Source organism: Cygnus olor, chromosome 24, assembly GCF_009769625.2.
Source record: "Cygnus olor isolate bCygOlo1 chromosome 24, bCygOlo1.pri.v2, whole genome shotgun sequence".
NCBI classification, from domain to species: Eukaryota; Metazoa; Chordata; class Aves; order Anseriformes; family Anatidae; genus Cygnus; species Cygnus olor.
Window position 1 is genome coordinate 6,496,566 of NC_049192.1, and position 17,262 is coordinate 6,513,827.

At 56.7% G+C, this 17,262-nt stretch overlaps 1 long non-coding RNA gene across 1 annotated transcript; it reads left to right on the plus strand.

The window, feature by feature from the left end:
- Nucleotides 1-12,488: 12,488 nt before the first annotated feature.
- LOC121059285 lies at nt 12,489-16,515 on the plus strand. The gene is made up of 4 exons (XR_005814476.1): nt 12,489-12,580; nt 13,482-13,578; nt 15,223-15,296; nt 15,400-16,515. It is a non-coding gene; the product is annotated as an uncharacterized LOC121059285 (long non-coding RNA).
- Nucleotides 16,516-17,262: the final 747 nt, after the last annotated feature.

The window sequence follows — 17,262 nt, forward strand, 5'->3', positions numbered from 1 at the left end:
GCGGTGTGGAACGAGCGGCTGCACGGCGCGTGGTGCTGTATGCATGCGGGAGCCTCTGGCTCTCAGCATCTCGAGCTGCAGTTCAGCAGGGGGCGCAGAGGTTCCCCTTTCAGACAGGGAAACTGAGGCACGGGGCGCCAGCATTGGTCATTTGCTGTATTAAATGTTGAAGACACCCCACCATCCCTCCACCTGGTGTCTTCGTGATGGGTTGGTGGTGCTGGGCTGCGCTTACAGCCAGAGGAAGCTGGGGACTGAGGCTGGCCTCGAGGAGCCTCAGAGAGGCCCATCTTCGTGCAGATTCACTGGGGTGATGATGCCTGGGGCTCTTCCCCTCCTCATCCCATGCTTTCTCCTGGCTGCACGCTCTGCAGAGGGTGAGCGCTTTTCCAGCAGGCACGTCGGCAGGCATTTCATGCTTCTGTCATCAAATTGTGCGTGTCAGGACTTCAAGAGAGCGGGGTGGTGGTGATCCCTGTACCTGTCAGGGTGAATGAAAGGTGATAACGCCAAGCGAACACCAGATGGGCTGTCAAGGCTTCGTGCTTCCCACCCCGGTTTCGCCGCCTGCCTGCCCTGGCTCCCAGCCTCGAGCTGCTGCCTGATTTAAGGTGAGCGAGGACCTGCTCGGGTGGGAACGGGAAGGAGCTGGGAGCCAGCTGGAAGCAGGCAAAGGGGAAATCCTAGTGCCCCGTGGCTTGGAGCATGGGTTGGGTTGTCTCCAAGCTGCTACAGGCTGGGATGGCTGGAGAGAGGAGGATGAGGTCTGAGAACGAGGCAGAATTGGGTAAGAGCTGAGTCCAGCAGTGTTTAAGCTTTGCTACCATAGGAGATTGCTTCTAGCATCTGGTTATTTGGGCCAGGAGGGCAAAGCTGGCCAGGCTGGTCACCCATCACCTCACTTGGCCGTGGAGAAACACATCCCTAGGTGCCAGGAACTGTTTAACCTCAGGAGACTTTGGTCCTGTAAAGCAAATGCTGCTTCTGGCTTTCTCTGGGGGATTTGTGCAGAAACACTGCCCTGTTCCTGCAGAGCTCTGGAGGGGTCCAGCACCCGAACCACATCCACGTCAATGATGCAAACCAAACCAAACCCAGCCCAACCCAACCCAATCCAGTGGTGCTGGGAGGGATATGGGGCAGGTTCACGGAGCTGAGTGGCCACCACCACCACCAGTGGGGCCAACCCCATGGTTATGTTGCTCAAATCCACTTTGGGCAATGGTGCCTGAACCATCACACCCCAGTGCCCTTAGTTCTCCTGTGGATGGGACTATGGGGGCATGCTGGGGTGGTGGTGGGGGTTGCCTTCCCCTCCATTGCCTTGTCTGTAGGACTGGGGATAGGGCATAGTTCCTGTCTCCTGGGTTTCTTCCCACCTTCTGCCATCGGTGCCTCATCTCCGGACCCCCAGTGCCTCGGTGCTCTGTCCTCAGCATGACCTCCCCTTCCCGACCCAGACAGAGAAAGGTTTCCTTCTCGCTCGGCCAACTCTGATAAGGGGAACCAGAAACAGCTTTGACCTTTCAACTGCAAATCTCCCTGAGAGGAGCTGCAAGCTGTTCCATGCCTCAAAGGTCCCTTGATAGGAAACAAAACCACGCCACTGAACTTTTAATCAGTTTCACCCCCAAAAATTCTCAGGCACCCAAGGAAAGCTCAGCTGGATATCACTGGGAGGTTGTATCCCTGCCGAGGAACGAGGCCAGCAGGTACTACTCATATGAGCAGTGCCCTGGGTTAACCACTTGCTTGGCACATTGGGCGTGTGCTCCCTCCTTCCCCTGAGACTTCCAGTTCAGCCTTGAGATTTCAGCAGACGCACGATGCAAATCTCCTTCCTTGCTCGTTCTCTCAGCCCAAAGCAGCGTGGGCCAGCTCGCAGCCTGTAACGGAGCCGTGTGTTGCTCTCCAGGCTGTTGCAGCTATAGGAAGGTGATGGCTGGAGGTGTTGGAGCTCTTTAATTGCTCTAAGAAAGCTAATTGGCATAACACAACAGCGGGAGATGTGGCGGCACTGAGGCCAGCAGAGCTGCTTCGTTTCCATGACTTGAGCTTCTCTTTCTCCTTGCGTTGGGTGTTTATCAAGAACAGCACCCATGCATGAAACAGGGGGCTGTCTGGGTGATGGAGAGCCTGACTGTCCCACAGAATCAGGCCCTAAACACCAGCAGGCACCCTATATTTCCCCTGATATTAAACCTACATTTTCCCTGCTGTTGGTTAACCGCATTAATGGGATCTGAACCGGTTCAAAGCCTTTGGAGCAGCAGGGGGGGAAGCTCAGAGCAATAAGTGGAGGCGACCCCTGCCAAATTGGAGTAAAAGATGTCTTCCTCCCATTCCTGAAATAACCCACAGCATTTTCACATTAAAACTCTGAGCCCAGAGTAGCTGGGGAGGAAGAAACCATGAGGATCAGCCCTTTCTTAGCCCCTTACCTGAGGGAGCAAGGATAATGGTCCAGCAGCCGATCCTGTGAGTTAGTGGAGAGGATGCTCTGGGAGGTATCACCAGGGCTCGGGTTTGGAGAACCAGGGTCCCAGGTTGTGCACTCTGTGGGAAAGTCCTCGGATCCAGGTAATCTGAGGGAAAGTTAATGTTTTAGGGGACTGGGTCATAGTAAACATTATGATGGGATCTGATCACTACATTCCTTGTTCAGTGATAAAATGAGATCAGCAGAATCAGGCTGTGTTTGGGGAAATGCATTGATTTGTTGTTGGCGTTTTTGATGTTGCTTCTTCTCAGTCACAGAATCATAGAATATCCCGAGTTGGAAGGGACCGCAAGGATCATCGAGTCCAACTCCTGGCACCACACAGGTCTACCCAAAATTTCAGACCATGAAATTCCATGGGGGCTCCCCCTGAAGTCCCCAGAGCTGGATCAAGGTGCGAGGGAAGGGAGTGTGGCTGCCCCACTCCTGGGGGACCCCTCGCTGCTGCCAGGAGCATGTGGCCAGGAGCACGTGGCCGGTGGAAGAGGTACCAGGTGAATCCGTGTCCCATGGTGTCCTCAAACATGCTGCAAAGGGAAGGGGCCACAAGGGGACCCCAGTGTCGTGGGGAGCTTGGGATGGAGCTTGGAGGGATGTGGGTGTTGGTGCTGGGGTCTTGGGGGACGAGGTTTGTAGGGGCAGAGGGTCTCAGAGCACCATGGGGCTCATGCAGGCTACACTTTGCAGCTCAGGTGACCACCTTCTCTGTGTCTAAAGCTGCCCACCGGGGTAATGCGGGTCCCAGCACACCCCTTGCTGCTCTCAAGGTGGTGGAGTTACCCTGTCAGCAGGATCCAGGCTGTACCAGCAGCTCCCCTTGGCTCCCCTCCTTCCTTCCCTTCTCCTGAGGGCATGTGTGATCCAGGAGCACGTGTGACCTGGGGGCTGGCGCTGCCCTGTCCCCAGGACAGGCTTTAATGGGTCCCACCTGGCTCCCAGGCACAGTGTGCTGGGCTTGCTCCTCCAGGGGACTGAATTCAATAACTTCACCCAGGGCAGGCTTCCCTCAGCATTAACCCTGTTTCCTCTGCATACGGAGGAGTCACGGCTATTAGCTGGGGCTGCCGGCACCAGAGGGGATCCTGAATGTCACTCTCTGTGCCTCTGCCCTGGAAAATGCAGCCTTATACCCCAGGGAGCTGAGCTGAGGCTGCCTCATCCTCACCACCCAACCCAAACCATGCATGGGGACCTGGTGATCCCGCCAGAGGATAAAATTGCACAGGAAGGTTAATTTGCAGCAGGGAACAATGACATTGCTGCACCTTTCTTTGCTGTCCAGGTTTCTGCAGTGCTATTTGATTTGCTCCCACCCTCTCTACCTCACTGCCAGCCCTGGCAAGAGCAGGGCACCAAGAGAGGAGACTTGGGGGGGTTTAGCAGCGTCTCCCCCAGCCCCTGCCCCATGAAGCATCCCGCGGTCCCTGGCACAGAGGCAGTGCTGGTGAGCTGCGTGCAGGAACACTTTTCCTCAGAGGGGGGCATGGAGCCTCTTGCCCGCCCCGTCCTGGCTTGCAGTAATCTCATTAACTCATTTAATTCAAACGGGGCAGCCTGCGGCAGTGTGTGACACACTAACCCTGTTGAGGCCGTGATGTCTTGCGGGCTGAAATCCTTCCTTTCATTGATTCCAGCAGGGACATCCCTGAGCCCTTGCCTGAGCATGGAGGATTAATTCCCCCCTGCCCATTAATGTGAGCACTTCTGGGTGAGAGCGCGGCAGCCTTTTACTAACCACCCAAGGCAGTGATTTATTCTCAGAAGGAGCAGAGGGTTGGATCTAGCTCCAGACTGTGTGTGTGTGGGGCAAATAGCAGCAGAAATACCTTCCCTGGATGGGAATGGGGCAGGAAGAGCATTTGCTATGGGAAGAAAAATGCAGCTAGTCTGCAGGACATTGCCCATTCCATAGGTGCAGGAGCAACACGAAATCCACCACCCCACATCCTACCACCCCTTTGCTTGGACATCTCCGCTCAACAGACCTGGTGTGCCCTCCCTGCCCGCGGCGAGCACGGGGCAGCTCTGCGGGACATGCGGAGCAGCTGCCTGTGGGATGATGCCTTTTTCCAGGAGGCCAGCTGCATCACACCCACTGCCAGCTCCAGCTTCTGCCAGCCACGCAGGAATGTGCAGGGGCACCTGGAGGCAGAACCCGTGTTTGTTGTCTCAATAAATACGGAGCAGACAGGCCCGGTGTGGGGGAAGCTCTCTTCCTCTTCCTCCAAGGGGATCAATCCCTTCTGAGTGGCTGTCAGTCACTGTCATCAGCTGTCCTGGGTCAGGGTGGCTGACAGCAGGTGGAGGGGGTTGGCTCCTGTTAACTTGCTGCTGTCTGCTCTTTTCCTGATGTAGGGTAGGGATTGAGGGCTGAGTGCTGCTCCTGGGGTAACGGTGCATGGGGCTGGGCTCCCTGCAAACATCTCTGCTTCCTTCTCGTTGTAGAAGAGGATGAGGAGGGGTCTGTGCCATGCTGGCTGCAGCAGGCCGGTGACTCTCTCTGCATTCCCTCCTTAGATTGCCCCAGGTCTCATGTACCTGCCCCATTTAATGTACCCATCCCAGCATCTGCGTGGTGATGTAAGAAGGCAAGAGGTGAGTGCTGTGCCCTCCCCAAATGAACAATTCCCAGGATAAATCCTAATTGCCCCACTTGGGTGCACCCTGATGTGTTCTATCCAGCCCATAGTGTTGGTGCCCCAAAGGGGCCTGGGCTCTGTGCCTGTCCCAGCAGCAGCAGGGACAGTGGGTGACTTCAGTCTGAAGGCTTCAGCCTGCAAATGCTTTGTGGGCTCCCATGGCCTCCCATCAGCACCAATTTCCTGCAGGCCCCCATGATAAGAGGCTGATCCTCAGTCACGGAAATTCGGTGCCCTGATGTCAGGGAATGAAATCCTGAGGGACTGTGGAAACACAGCTGAGAATGAGCAGATCTTGCTGCTTTCCCTTGTCCCCTCTGCCAAAGAAACGAATGTGGCTGGAGGATGTGTATGGTCTTAGTGCAGCTCCCCAGCACTGAGGCTGGAGCGCGTTGCCCTGATTTCTGCTGGTGGTGCTGTTCTCAGTGTGGTTAAAAGCTGCTGGACATGAAAGCATCCAGGAAATAGCTGGGTATTCGTTGTGGTTTAACTTCATCCCTTTTTTAGGCTTTGCTGTGGTCCCTTTACCTTGCCTCTGAAGACCCAGGGACTCATGGGTCCCACCTGCTCTCTGGTAAGATTTGAAACAAGAATTGCAGACAAAGGCTATGTTTTTCCTGTCCCACTTCACCTCCCATCATCCCATCTGGGGTCTGACCTGACCATGTCTGAAAGGAGGGAGCAAGCCCTAAAATCTCTTCCCTGAACTGCCCACATTGGGTGGGTGGTCAGTGCTGTGGATTTTGCCAGATGAAGATGCTGGCTGGATACTGGATTTATGGGCTCGGAGGCAATGTCTCACTGCATCTCGGTGCTCTCTGCACAGCATGAACCAGAGGAGCTGAGCAATTCTGGCTTATTTGCTCCCATCCTTCATCAACCCTGTGCTGGAGCCCAGGTTATTCCCATTCCCTGACTTCACCTCCATCCCCATATCCCAGTGCTGCAGTGTCCTGTGCCTGCACCGTGACATCTCTCTGCTCTGCCAAGGCCGTGGGCTTTGTCCTCCCAGCTTGTCTTGAATTTGAGGAGAATTTCTCCCCTTTCAGCTATTCCTGTGCATTTTAACCATGCTTTTCAGTCTGCAGCTGCACCTCCCAGACCTGACCACACCAGAGAGAAACCATCTCCAGGTTTTGCTGCTTCTTTCCCAAGCAGGTACTGATTCAGCTCTGTGCCTGCCCCATCACAGCTGCTGGTCCTGGAGGGCAGAGGTGTGAGGCTTAGGCAGGAAAAACAGCTCTGAAAGTCTGGCTGGCATGGTCTGATGTGGATTGAGCCTCCTGCGTGAAGCATTGTTAAACCAGAGCTGTTACACGCCCAGAAATTACACTGATTTAATGGAACTGGTTTCTAGATTGGTTTGTACCGTGTGCCAGACGCGATTGAAATAAACTGATTTCCTTAAGGGGTTCCACGCCTGGGAGGCCGGCTGGGAGCGCTGGCATCGGCCGCTCTGCTGCCGCTGGGTGTTTGCCTGCGCTGCGTGGTCCTCTTGTACCCCGGAGGGGTGTGGGCGCAGGCCGGGGGGCAGCAGCACCGGGCAGCTTTTCTTGCCTGCCCGACTTAGAGTTCGTACAACGCGGGGCCCCGTCCCCACTGCGAGGGGACAGCTGGGGTCTGCACGAGGACCTGGTAGGTTATTTGTGGGACCGAGCGGGGAATTTGGGGCCCGCATCCTCTTCGTGCCTGGGCTCAGAAACGTGGGCAGTGCACGTGAGCGCAGAGCCGAGACTGTTTCAGGAGCAATCCCAGCTCAGCAGCCAAAATCCTCCTTTTCCCACCCAAATAAAGCCTCAGCCAGGAAAGGGGCCGTTTCCAGGGCAACGCAGATGCCTGGCGGCTTCGCTTTGCCGCGATCCGCCCCCCCGTCGCCCCCCTCCCCTGCGGCAGCGGGCTCCGGGCTCGGCTCCGGGCTCGGCTCCGGGCGGAGATGCGGCACCGCCACCTAGCGACAGGGGGCCGGGGGCTGCGGGGCCACCCCCTGCCCTGCGGGCGCCCGGCCTTTTGTCCCCGCGGGGGAGGAGGCTGCTTTCTCTGTGCTGCAAGGACGGAGGTTCTCCTCCTGCCCCCAAGCCGCAGCACCGGCTCCGGAGGGCACCTGGCTGCATAAAGCGGGAGAAACTGGAGGGGAAATGGTTTCTCCAGTCCTGACCGTCCGGAGGGCGAGTGCGTGGTGCTGCGGCTTTGTGGATCTCTGGGTCAGGGTGTTAAAACCCTGCCTTTTCCAAAGGAGCTGGCGGGGACGAGCTGTCTGTGCACCCCAATTCCCTCCAGTGGTTTGGACATGCCACAGCCTCCTGGAGTATCTCTCCACCTTCCCTCATCAGCACAGGGAAAGTATTTAGTGCCTTTAATGTAATTAACACATTGCAATCCCAAACTGCTAGCAGCTGCCCAGCCCTGTAATTCATTCTTCCACCCAGCCATTATTGCCTCCCTCTGGGCAATCATAAAGCAGCCCTGACCTGGCAGAAAAATGCTGCGAAACCAAGCCCTGTGCCTAGGGAAAAGGAAGAAATGGGGCAGCAGACCTGTATACGTTAAAATAATTAACACACTATGATGCCAAACCGCTGGTAGCTGCCTGGCTCTGTGATTTATCCTTCCACCCAGCTGTTAAAGTTAAGAGACCGCCTTTTGGTGCACACGTGTGTGCAAACGTGCATGTGCTGCCTGCACTCTGTGCCAAGGGGAGCTTGTTCTGTGGCCCTGGGGTCGTCAGTGGTTCCTTGCTGCTGTGCTGTCCCCGTCCCCCCTTTTTGGAGGTGATTTCCCTTCCAGCGTCATCTTCCTGGCTGTGTCTCGCTCCTCAGTTTGCCACCCTGAGTTATGGCAGTCGCTGCATGATTATACGCCTCCGTTCTGTAATTACCTTTGCTCACAGTAATTGTGTAATTGGAAGAGGCAATTACCTGGTGAAATGAGATAGGAAAAGGGGCTGGCTTGGTGTCCCAGCATTTGTGGGATGGTGTCTTGGCCACATCCTGCTCACACTCTTTCCAGTCACCCTGTAACGCTCAAAATCCTGACCTGTGGGGTTTGTTCCAGTAGCAGCGGCTCCCCCCGACCGTGGCCTCTCCCTCCAGTTGCCTCCTTACTTGCTTTCCTGCTGCATTTCCTATTGTGGGATCACAAAGCATCCCCCCCCGGCTCCCCGCTGCCTGTCCTCCCGTGGTGGTGTCCCCAGCCTTGGGCAGACCCTGCTCACCACAGTCCATGCAAATAAACATCCCCTGGGCTGCTGGGGAGCAGACAGCAAAGTCCTTGGGGGATGGACGGGGCAGGGAGGGGAGTGCCAGGATTTGCTCCAAGATTAAAGCTCTGACTTCTTTCAGCCACTGTTTTTCCTCATTAGTGCTCTAAGCTGATTGTGTTAAGCCATTTGGTGAGTGATCACTTTTGATGTATCTTCCCACTTTTCTCAAATCCCCTCTGCTGCCCTCAAGCTATTGCCTCTGCCCATGCCCCCAGGACCACCTGCAGCTTTTGGCTTTGCTGGTTTTACCCTGTGGTGCTGGCGAATGGCTCAGAGCCCGAGCACCCACACAGAGGCTGGAGAGAATCAGCCCAGGCCAGCACACAGTGCTGCAGCTTGCTCTAGTCTTGGGGCTAAACATGAAGGTTGCCCGAGGAGGGAAATGAAAGCCCAGGCGCAGTGTATTTCCTCCGCAGCAGTGCTGAGCCTGGGTGCAAAACATCAGGCGAGGGGCATGCGGCTCTGAGTGCCTCGGCAAGCAGCCACCACTGCAGCCTGGGGTGCTTTGGGTCGTTCAAGGTGAGATGGGTGCAATTTGGGGGGTGGAAGACTTAGTGGCACTCACTGGGGTGTGTGCTGGTCCCCTGGGTACCACCCTGGTCCCTGCTGCCCAGCATGCCCCTCTGACGTGGGGAGCTGGGCTGCCTTCATGGCAAACTCTTTTTCCCTCTGAACTCCTAAACCCCAGCAGTTTTGTAGGATAAAGGTAAGCCTTGCTATGAGACAACAAAGGACAGTCAGCACTCCCAGCGTGGAGGCACTGGGACAATTGTCTCCCCCATGGGATCCTGCTGCAACAGCCCATAGTGCCGGGAGCTGCAGCTGGAGCACCCGGGTCCCTGCGGCACCAGCAGCGGATCGAAGGCACACATCAGGCTCATCTGGTCCGCATTAGAGGTGGGCATCGTGCAGGCACTGGCAAAGGATTTGGGTCCCTCAGGGACCCTGGGGACCTGCGAGGACAGCCCTGAGGGAGGTGATGCCTGGGCTCCTAAATCACTGCTGGCCACAAAGCCAATGGGAGAGCAAACACTGCACCATGTGAGTAGATGCCTGTGGTGTGGCCAATGGGCAGCTTGCTTTTTGCATATGTGATGAAGGAATAATTAACAGCTGGGTTTTCCCTCCCATGCTGATCCCTCAAATAGGGGATAAAAGGGCTGTGCAGAGCACAATGGCTTGTTGTTATCCTTTTGTTATGGTAGGGCCAAGATAAAGACCTTGTGGGTCCCTCATGAGGGTGGGGTCCCCCCAAAGGCAGCCAGGGTGGGCTGCAGCATGGCAGGGGTTGGTGGCCTTAGCCACCAGCGTAGCGCTGGCCCCATGGGGGGGGCTCTGGTCTAGTGAGACAAATCCCATAGGGAGGAGGACAGGGGGTACCCAAATTGTGGCCGGAGAGTTTTGTGTGTGCTCTTGCTGGCTGGCGTGGGAGCCATGGGAACCCCCAGGGCCGGGGTGAGGAGCTGAGGTGGGGACAGGCAGGAAGGCAGCACTGGGGAGGGCGAGGGGGGTATTGGGAGGTGCAAATGGTTTCAAAGGAGCTGCTTGGGGAGGTGGGGAGCAATTATAGCACAGAATAGAACTTGGCAGCCCCAGGTACGTGTCCCCTGTCCAGGCTTGTGTGCTTGAACTGAGGCATCATTAAAAAGCCCCCAAGGCTTTTTAATGCCCCAAGGGGCATCTGCCTCATGGTGTAAAGCATCCCGGCTTCTCCAAGCAGATTTTCCTTCCCCTGGGCAGCTCCAGACTGGCTTTGAGCCTCAGGAGTCAGTTGCTGAAGGTCCCTGACCCCTGTGGGTGCTTTGGTGGAGGAGCCCTGGCTGGTCCTGTCCTAGGCACAGACGCCACCTCCGTCTGTCTGTCCCAGGCTGGGTCCCATCCTGCCCAATCCCACGTGTCCCCTGAGGGCTGGGCTGGTGCTGGGGACCAGCTCCCGTCGGTGGCAGCTCCCACAGTAAAGCTGAGGCAGCGGAGCTGAAACGAGCCCAAGGAATTGCAAGTGCCCGCGGCAGATGGTCGGTGCAGCCTGTCTCCCTGCCACCGCCTCCTCATTCTTCCCTTTCTCCAGCTCGTCTTATTCTTGTTTTTGCTGACTTCCTCCCACGGACTTTCCAGACCTTCCTCAAGGTGGGACCCCACCATCCCCTGCACACCAGCCCCTATTTCCAACCCAAAGGGAGGCTCAGTGTGCAAAGCCAAAGGCTCATCCGCTGAGCTTGGATATTTGGAAAAGGAAAGTCCTCATCTTCATGGGGAAATGAAGGCGTGATGGGGGCTGGGACCTTCTGGGTTCCCCTTGACAGAGATGGGCACAGAGCCCTGGTGTCTGGGGACACCCTGGCCCCAGGGTGTTGCCAATTGCCCCCTTTCCCAGCTGCAGAGAGTCCGTGCTACACGCTCTGTGCCATTAGCTCCAGGTTTGAGCATCTTCTTGAAGGGGCTGTAAATTCTAGGTAATGAAGAGAAGGGGAGGTTAAAATGTCCATAAAATTATCCTCAGCAAATGTCTCCCATCAGGTCCAGGATCCTTCTGCATCCTGCTGCCCTCCCCTTGATTTGCAGCTCCCCTCCCCAACTCCTGCTCTGCCCAGGGGTGAGACGTGCAGGTGTTGCAGCCAAAACTGGGCCACAAGCGCTCGCCTCCGATGGGGATGGGGCATGAAAGGTTTTGCAATCCCTGTGCCAGCCCCCTCCCAGACACGAACATCCCTCGACCCCCCCCGGGGGCCCCCATGTGGCTGCATTCCTCTGCGGTCCCTTTCTCAGAGGTGGTGGCCACATCAGTCAGCAGAGGTCGAGCCCTGCAGCGGGGACGATGGGATTTGTCCCTGCTCAGAAAGATTCATTGTTTTTTAGGGTTTATTCCTCTGTTTGTTTGTCTCTTCCCCCCTCCGGGGTCTCTTTCGTGTTGCCAGTTTTGTTGTGCATCCAAAGCTCCCCTCGGGTGGCAGCGTTTGGGCCTGACCCGGACAATGCAGCGCGCTGCTGTCTTGGCAGTGGCCCTGCGTGCTGACAGCCGTGGGGCAGCGGGGGGGATGGGATGGGGACCGGCAGGCGGTTGGGCCTGGATGAGCTCCTGCATGGAGGCAGAGGATGCCCTGGGAGGTCTCTGGGTTGCTGGGTTTGAGGTGTATTCCTGGGGGTGGCATGGGGCACAGACAGTCCCCGGGTTGCACCCATCGGGCAGGGGACCTCTGCACCATGCAGCTGGCACAGAAAGCTCTGGGAACTGGGGAGAAGAAGAGAAGTGAGAAACACACCGGGAGCAGGGAGGTATGAAGCCAGAGCCCACACCACGGCCAGCCGTGCTACAGCCAGGGTTGCATCCCATCATGCTGCACAGCCGGCACTTCTCCCTGCAGCTGAGCCGCCTCCTGCTGTCATCCGCATCCCAGTGAGGAGGTTTGGGAAGGAAAATCCCCCCCTCCCAGCTCCTTGCAAAGCTGGAGCAAACACAGCCTCGCTGCAGGGTGCTCATGACATGAGCCTGCATCTTTGGCTGGGGCAGCGTGGCCGTGCTGGACCTGCATGGCTCAGCCCAGGGGTGCTACCCAGGCAAAAGTGCTCCTGAAAGCTCTCCTGAGCCCGATTCCTCTTTCTTGCCCTGCTGCAGCTGGGCTGGGTCTGTGCCGCAACCAGCCCTGTTGTGCTGCTCTATGAGAGAGAAGAATCGACCCTGCGGGGGTTAACGGGAGGAAGATGCCTTCGCTTGTGCCAGCTATAGAGGGGCAGCCCGGCTCTCCCTGATGGGCGCGGGCTCCTCTGCACCGAGGCGGGGAGCAGCGGCCCCGCAGGCAGCTGTCTCGCTGGGTGGATGGGAGCTGCCGTATGAAAGGGCTGGCGATGGGAGCTCAGCGGGGAGAGTACGGGATGGCATCCAGACTCCTCTCTCCAGCAGTGTTTCACATACCTTGGGGCCTGTGCTGTCCTTAAAGCGCAGTGAAACCCCGCGCGTGGGGAGCTCGGAGGGTTGGGGGGCACGAGGGAGGAGAGGCTTGCCCAAACCCGCTTGTCTTCATGTGGATGATTATTTCCAGCTGGGGCGCTGGGATGGGTTTTTTATCAGCTGCTTTAGTCCTCTCCGTGACCTCTCCCAAGCCCAAGACCTCCTGCTTTTCCCCCTCCACCAGTCCCTCCCAGCTCTGCCTTACCTCGGATGGGGTGTGAGATGTCCCGCCATGGGTGAGGTGGAGAAATGCCCATCTGGGTTTATGGCCAAGGGATTCAGAGATAAATCAGGGTGTGCCTGGGGTCTGGGATAAGGAAATAGCCCCTCAGCCAGATGTTTTGGGCCTTCTTTGGGGCAGGGATGCCAAGGTAGGCAGTGGGTAACCCCAAGCTGGGATGGATGCTCTCGACCTTGGGCACCCCTAAGGAAGGACACGGAGGCACTCGTGTGACTGGTGTTGGCACTGAGATCCGGTGGGACTTGTTAAGACAGAGCTGCTGGTAAAAATTCTCAGGAGGAGGAACAATAGCTCTGATCTTTGCCCTGTGCTGATCTCCATCATTCCTGGCGCTACCCAAACAGCTCAGGTGGGAGGCGACCTGCAGTTCAGATGATGATGATCTCCAGAGGCTGTTTCTGGGACAAGATGTGCGAGCAAAAAGCTCAGTGTGTACCTGCACTGCAGTGCTGTGAAAGGTGCCCCAGCTGCTGGAACAACACAATGGCCACACTGCTCCATCCCTGCTTGCCTCCACGTCCCCAGATGGCCGTATCCTGCTCCCATCCAGGATGGGAGGTGGTCAGGGACTTTCTCTCTTGCTCCTTGGCAGGGCAGGACACAGCTCATTTGGGGCTGGGGCCAGTCCAGGAGGGTGGCTGGGATGGAGGGGATGGGGTCTGGCTCCTCATGGGGCTTTTTGGGGTGTGGGGAGGATGTTTCACTTGTACCCAGCTCTGAAAGCAAGGGTGGATCCATCTCCTGAAGCTTCCCCATTCACCCTTTGGGGCCAATGGACTGTTCCTGCCATGAGTCTGAGTGCCAGGTGAACAGGCCACCTCAGCCTGTGTTTTTCTACATTTCCTTGTTCTCCCAAAAGATTAAATATCACCTCTCTCCTCCCCATCTCTGTTCAGCTGCTGAGGGGTGACCTGGCTGTGCAGCACTTGCAGAAAGCAGAGGGTCGGTGTGTTGGTGATGCTGCAGGAAGAGCCCAAGTGGGGGAAGCTGAAGGTGAGATTTGGGGACCATTTTTTCTGGAAACATATAGAAAGCAGCATCCTGGGGAGATGGGGAAGAAGGCATGACGTCAAAGGCAGTGCTTAAAATACACCCAGGGCAAAATCACACGACAGCTGGTGCGACACGAGCTGGCGGGCTCCACGCACGGAACCCTGCGGGAACCTGCAGGATGCAGAGTGGCAGCTCTGCTTTCACCACTCCCTGGGTGCCCCCATGACCCAGGAGTGGCTGTGCCAGGCTGGGGACAGTGGGGAGGGACACTGGTGGCAACGGCCGCGGGTACCCCAGGTGGCCGGCTCTCTCCCAGCTGCTCCCCGCCAGCCGCAACATCACAGCCCCAGGCAGTTCCTGGGTGACTTCTGGTGACAGCAGCTACTGGTGGGGACTGGCTGGGTGGCATCTGGCTGCTGCTCGTTAGCTGGGAGGGGAGGGTGCTGGGAGCCAAGCTGCTGGGGGTTGTTTCCCTGGGGGGATGAGGTCCAGCTGCGTGGTGGTGGTGCAGGGGCTGTGCTCAGGGCATTTTTTTTTTCCCCCAGGGGATGCACACTGGGGTGTAAACTCCGCACTTCTGGGCAATTTTAGCTCTGCATGGCAGGCAGGTTGCGTGGTTGAAATGAGTGTAGGAGGAATGAGACACATGGTGGTCTTTGCAGCATCAGGCACAGCCGTGGCAAATGCCCTCCCCTCTGGGCTGTGTCCTCTCATACCAGGTCCTTTGGGATTTGGGAAGGGGACACGTCCCCTCTCAAAGGAGCCAGCCCGAAGGCAGGCTGAGGTCTCTGTTCCCCTGGGAACGCGCCTCGCAGCCAGCAGCGTCCTTGCTGGGAGATCTGAGGCTGAGCAGCCCTTTGAAGGGATTTGTTTTCATTTCCAAGGACAAAACGTCCAAAGACCCCATGGGTCCGGGAGCCACAGGCACTGCTGAGACTGTCCCAGATCCCCTGAGCAGCCTCTGAGCTGGATCCGGCCACGAGGGAGGGCTTGTGCTGCTGCCTGAGAGGGACAATGCCTGGATGCTGGGTACCTCCCCGTAAACCCACCTGTGGGGCTGGCTGGGGACTGCCCCACTGCAAATCCATCAGAGACACACTGCTGGGGCAACTGGAGGACTGGGGTGGAAAGCAGCAGCAGCAGCAGCAGAGCTCCAGGAGAAGCCCTCCCAAACCCCAGCTGCAATCACTCCAGGCCCCTCTCTAACTGACCACCAAAACCACCTGGGAGCTGAGCCCGATGCTCCGAGGGGGTGGGAAACTGCAGCTCCCCACCCGCCTTCTGCTGCCGACAGCGCGCCGCTGACGGGCCTGGCACTCACAAATTCGCCCTCCGTTGCACAATGCAAACTCGGCTGCATCTGATCCGATGGGGGCTAAGCATGTGAAGAAAATTAAGACCAGAAAGCAGGAGCAGCAGCACTTTAAAGAGTGTTGTCCCGCTGCTAGGAGCATTCGCCCAGGGGCAGTGAGACATGGTTCTCATTCCTGCGCCTGTGCTGGTGTTTATTATTTTTCCTTCCATTGTGCAGTCCCCTTTATTCCCTGCATGCCTCTCCCCCGGGGCTGAGTGAATCAGCGTGCTTTCCTTCTTCCACTCAGCCATGGCTTATTGCCTTTCTCCCTTTTTTTTTTTGTTTTTCAGACATGATCTACAGGCCAAAAAGAGTCAGTACAGCTCCCCAGCAATCTACAGCCCTGGGGAAAAATGGCCAACAGGTGAGCACAGAGGGGCAAGGGGAGAGTTTTATTGAGATCACTAATAAATGGCATTTATTTCTTCTAAAGGTCATTTTTTTCCCATGTTTCTTGATGTTTCCAGTTGGGGCTGCCTGGCATTCATCCCTTGTATAGGGACACAACACCCCGCAGGGTCAGCAGCCTGCTTTTGGACGGTGAAAGTGTGAGGTCTGGGTGTGGGAGCCCTGGAAGTGCCACCACGCCTGTGCTGGCCCAGGTGTGACAGTCACTGGCCCAAATGTGCCCCCTGCCCAGGGATGGGCAGGGAAAAGCCCAAGGGGAAATGTCACCTGCTGCTGCTGGGGCTGCGCTGGCCCTGCCATGATGACACTTGGACAAATCACAGCCATGCCTGGCACCTCTGATGCATTCTTTTACATCCTAACATCTCCAATTCCTGTAGTAGAGGAGCTCATAATTTTGTAAGAGGTGTTTGAGCCTCTCCATGAGGGGTGAAGGATAGATCTCAGCTGTGGCACCTGGAACCTTGAGTAAGTCCCTTCAGTCTACAACATTACGAGGCAGGCTGGGTTTCGCAAAATGAGTTGGGATCCTTGGGTGGAAAATGCTACGTAAGAGCTTGAAATTCCACTGCTCTGAGCCAGGACGGGCGCTCCTTTCCAGGCTCCGTCCCTTTCCCTCTGTGTTAGCAGTGCTGGACCATGAATGAGCCATGACAGGCTGTGGCTTTGCAGGCAAATACATATTTAGAAACTGGAGGGCATTTTCCCCTTAGATTATTGTCACTTGAATGTAGGTTGGCCTGACAGCTTAGGTGGAAAACCATCTTCTGAGTGTACCGGCAGCTCCACACTCACTTGCCCCACTAATCCCCTCCGTGTGCACCCTGCTTTGGGCAAAAACTTCTCCCCATGCTGGCAGCACCCTCATGGTGCTCCAAACTCCTGGGGCCAATCTGGGAGGGAGTCACTCATCCCTGTGCTCCCTGCAGATGTCTGTCTGTCCATGCTCAGCTGTCGGCCCTCCCTTCCCATAGCTCTGCCTGTGCGTTTTGCAGGTGCTCCTGCCTGCCTGCAGCACGCACCCTCCACGGCGCTTTGGAAATGCGGGCTCTGCTGCATCCCTGGTGGGGAGGGCTGCTCGGTCGTCACATGCTCCTGTTAAACCTTCTGTATTTTTCCTCCCCCGAATCTGCAACTTTCATCCTTTAAAGCAGCTTGGCGGTGCCTCCCCTGTGCCAGGCCCCCTCCCCTGAGCCAGTCTTATGAATGAATGGTTGGTGGCCCTGTGATGCCATTGCCATGGTGACAGATGGCAGCCGAAAATGCAGGGATCAGGGTCACATGAGAGCAGCGGTAAATTCAGGCGGTTATTTATAGGCTGCTGCTCAAGCGTTTATGGAAATGCGTCTGTCTTGGACCGTGATATCAGCCCTTCACTGGCTCTCCGGGGCACTGCTCTTCCAGGAGAGACATTACTCATGCACATGCTCCGCTTTCATCCAGCCTGTTCCCATTGCCCATGCTGGCTGCTCGGGCTGGCGGCGGAAAAGTACAGGGCTTTGGGTTTTTTTCTGAGTCTGAGTCTTTGGATCAGCCTCCACCTGGTCCCTGCCGTTGTGAAAGGCGAGACAAATGCAGCCGGAGCCAGAGCTTCTCGCTTCTGCCTGTGGCATCTTCTGCTCTCATCACTGGCACCGTCCACAGTGTGACAGCTTGGGCAGCACCATGTGGCTTGGAAATAAGTCAAATTTTTGCTTGATTTGGTTCTGAGTGTGTTCATGAGTCCACATTCAGCCTTGCCTGGTCATTTTTTTTTTTTAGTAGTTTTGATCCAGCTGGGGACCTTTCTTTGCCTCAGTTTACCAACCGGCAATACATTTTGGTGGTTGTGTAGCCAGCCAAAGGGATTTCTTTAAATCCTCAGGCATGGATTTATCCCACCTCCAGCCTCCTCACCTCTGCCAAGGTGCACCAGCCCTCGT